This window comes from Sphaerodactylus townsendi, linkage group LG06 (assembly GCF_021028975.2).
Source record: "Sphaerodactylus townsendi isolate TG3544 linkage group LG06, MPM_Stown_v2.3, whole genome shotgun sequence".
NCBI classification, from domain to species: domain Eukaryota; kingdom Metazoa; phylum Chordata; class Lepidosauria; order Squamata; family Sphaerodactylidae; genus Sphaerodactylus; species Sphaerodactylus townsendi.
The window spans coordinates 118942359-118946207 of NC_059430.1; the positions used below are offsets into that span (position 1 = coordinate 118942359).

At 47.7% G+C, this 3849-nt stretch overlaps 1 long non-coding RNA gene across 1 annotated transcript; it reads right to left on the reverse strand.

The window, feature by feature from the left end:
* Positions 1-369: 369 nt before the first annotated feature.
* LOC125435910 lies at positions 370-1159 on the reverse strand. The gene is made up of 3 exons (XR_007244940.1): positions 1135-1159; positions 788-865; positions 370-659 (listed from the first exon to the last, which is right to left on the reverse strand). It is a non-coding gene; the product is annotated as an uncharacterized LOC125435910 (long non-coding RNA).
* Positions 1160-3849: the final 2690 nt, after the last annotated feature.

Genomic DNA, 3849 nt, shown 5'->3' on the forward strand with positions numbered 1-3849 from the left:
TCACAACCCTCACTGCACCTCAGCCACACCTCCTTAACACACAACCACCTTCATCTCTCACACACACTCCTTCTTGCCCCTCCCTCACAGACACACCACCTCCCCACACAGCCATGGCCTCCTCCATCCTTTTTTCAAAACCCCTTCTCACTGCACTCCAGCCACACTTCAACACAAACCACCTCCATCTCACACACCTCTTTCTGCCCTCCCTCACAACCACACCTCATACAGCCACAGCCTCCTCCATCATTTTCAAACTCTCACTACACTCACACTTCAACACAACCACCTCTTATCTCACACACACCTCCTTTCTGCCCTCCCTCACAGCCATCTCTCACAGCCATAGCCTCCTCCCATCCTTTCTCACAACTCTCAGCACTGCACCCTCACACACCTCTCAACACAAACCACCCTCATCTCACACACTCCTCTCTGTCTCTCACAGCCACACTTCACAGCCATAGCCTCCTCCATCCTTCTACAACCTCTCTCACTGCACCTCACACTTCAACACAACCACCTCTATCTCACACACCTCCTCTGTCCTCCTCACACCCACATCTCTCACACAGCCATAGCCTCCTCCCATCCTTCGTGACAACTCTTCACTGCACTCACACACTTCAACACAGCACCACCTCATCTCACACACACTCCCTCTCCCCCTCCCCCTCACAGCCACACACTCCCCACACAGCAGCCATAGCCTCCTCCATCCTTCTCACAACCCCTCTCACCGCACCACACACTTCAACACAACCACCTTCATCTCACACACCACCCTTCTCTGCCCTCCCTCACAGACACACTTCACACACCATGTAGCCTCCTCCATCCTTTCAAAACTCTCTCACTGCACCTCACACCACACTTCAACACAACTACACCCTATCTCACACACCTCTCTGTCCCTCCCTCACACCATCACACCCTTCACACAGCCATAGCCCTCCTCCATCCTTTTTTCGCAAAAAAAAGACAACTCTCTCACTTCTGCACTCACACACTACTCTCAACACAACCACCTCATTTCACACCACCCTTCTCCCTCCCTCGCCACAGCCACACTTCACACAGCCATAGCTCTCCCTTCCATCCTTTTTTTTTTCAAAACTCCTCTCACTGCACTCCACACACTTCAACACAACCACCTGCTTTATATCTCACACAATTCCTCTGTCCTCCCTCACACCCACACTTCACACAGCCATAGCCTCCTCCCATCCTTCGCACAATCCTCTTCACTGCACTCTCCACACACTTCTCCAACACAACCACCCCATTCTTATCCCACACACTCCTTCTCCCTCCCTCACAGCCACAGCTCTCACTGTTTCATAGCCTCCTCCATCCTTTTCAAAACCCTCTCTCCCTGCACTACCACTATCACTTTGTACCTTTAATCAAGCTCAACCCTGCCTCACCCAGGATTACCACTCAACTCATCCACTCACCCACATGACGCTGCCGCTTCTCTCCCTCAAGTGATTCACACACGCTCTCTGGTCATTCACACACTATTTCAACCCATCACCACACTCAGCCGCCCTCCGGGTGACTTCTAACATCACATTTCCACTTCCTTCTATATCTTTCACCACATACCTCTTTGCCTTCAGTTACTTCGCAACACTCCAGCAGCAAACCGATTCCTAGCTCTCCTCTCACACAATAATCAATGTAAACTTCCACCGACACCACCATCTCTCCCTGCTCGGCATTACTAACTGGCCTGCACAAGTTCACCCACTCGCTTCCTTCAAACCTTTCCTGTGGGTGGCGGGAGGTCTGATGTTCACCAACCCCTCCCCACCTCGCAACAACAACCTTCGTGTAGACGCGCTCCATGCACAAATATCCACCAGCTCTCACGGCTGTACCATAGGTAACCCAACACTACTCAGCAACCAGCAGCTAAATAAGTCCATACACTACAACTACACATCTCTAAAGGTACCACCCGCAACATTGCTCACTATGGGATCTTTTCTCATCGCCACCTCCTCCCGTACCCTGCAAACCCAAAACACACCCATTAACAGAACAATTGCATCCCACAGACCATCTCTGCCTCCTTCTGCTACGGGAGTAATAAACCACAGTTCCCCACCTCACAAGATGCAATTGGCTCAAACACAATTCCAAAATACAAACAAACTGATGCACCCTGCTGATATGAAATAAATTTTCTTTTTACTATTATGTGCATCCAGTTTTGTCGCTTTATTTACTTCCATCGGTCTGTTGTAATTGAGGCCACAATATTGACAGGCCCTTTTCAAAGGTAGAGGATGTCCTCATCCCTCGCGATACCCATGATACCAACAGATATGCCATTCCAATTTAAGAGACTACAGTTCCCATCCGCTTAGCATTCGCCATCACCATCAACAAAGCTAACAGGCCAAGCTCTATAATGGTGCGGTCTCGATCTACACCAATGTTTCTCTCATGGCCAACTATACGTTGCATGCTCCAGAGTATCCACCCCAGAACACCTCTACATCTACACCTGCAACAGAGAAGCAAGAAATGTTGTCTACCCACAAGCACTGCAACCCTAAACCTACAGGAATACTACACTCTGTCTGCACACCCTTCCCCCTTACATGAGACTACTACAAATCAACGCTATAACAATGTGAACTGAAAAGGGAAAAAAGGATTCCATTTGACCACCCCAAAAGGCTATGCTGCGGATCATTGAACCTGCATGCACATCTGTGTGGGTTGCGGACTGTTATGAGAAGGACAATTGCCACAGCAACGCGTGGCCGGGCCCCACTAGTAACTCTATAACACCATAACAATATTCAATTGTTGATTTGTTAAAGTCCTCCACTGTCAGGGGAGCAAAGGGTTTCCATGAGGGACTGGAGCAGAGAAACCCACTGTGTGTACGCTTCATGCATGAGGAACTGTTTCGGCAAATGCCATCGCAATGGAAAGACCATGCAAGCTCATCCGCATGTGAAAAATTGCAATTTTCCTCCGACGTTCTAATTCTCATCTCTGAAATCAGCAGCACAAAGTACTTTTAATTCTAAACTCTTCCACTTCATGAAACATGAAAGCACTGAGGGCTGGGAATATGAGACTGCAGATTGAGTGGATAAGTATTTAGTTTCCAGGTTTCATTTACTGCTTCTTCAGCAAGATCTAAGGGCATAAGAACAGCCTCATTAGATCAGATCAAGAATATTGGTTGTTGAATGCTGATAGTGTGAACAGCACCCTCCCCTACAATTTATAGGGTTTGATGATTCTATCATTTCTCTATTCAAGTTTCATCACCGTTGAATAGTTGAAGTCTTGAAATGAACAAGCAGTGCAATCCAAGGTGTATCTACTCAGAAGTAAGCCCACTATATCCAGTGAGATTTCCTCCATGCAATTGTGCTTTAAAAGGGGCTTGGACAGATTTATGGAGGAGAAGTCGATTTATGGCTACCAATCTTGATCCTCTTTGATCTGAGATTGCAAATGCCTTAACAGTCCAGGTGCTTGGGAGCAACAGCCGCAGAAGGCCATTGCTTTCACATCCTGCATGTGAGCTCCCAATGGCACCTGGTGGGCCACTGCGAGTAGCAGAGAGCTGGACTAGATGGACTCTGGTCTGATCCAGCTGGCTTGTTCTTATGTTCTTATGTTCTTATGTGCCTAGGACTGCATTCTCCATGGTCATCTATCACAGTATAAGATCTTACCAAAGAGTGCTGCTTTCTGTGTAAAATAGCACAGGAAAAAAAGAGTATGTTGTTATAGTGAAGTACCCAACATGAATGGAAGAATAACATCTTCCTTTTTCATTTAGATGGAAGGTGAAGCACAAACAGATGCACA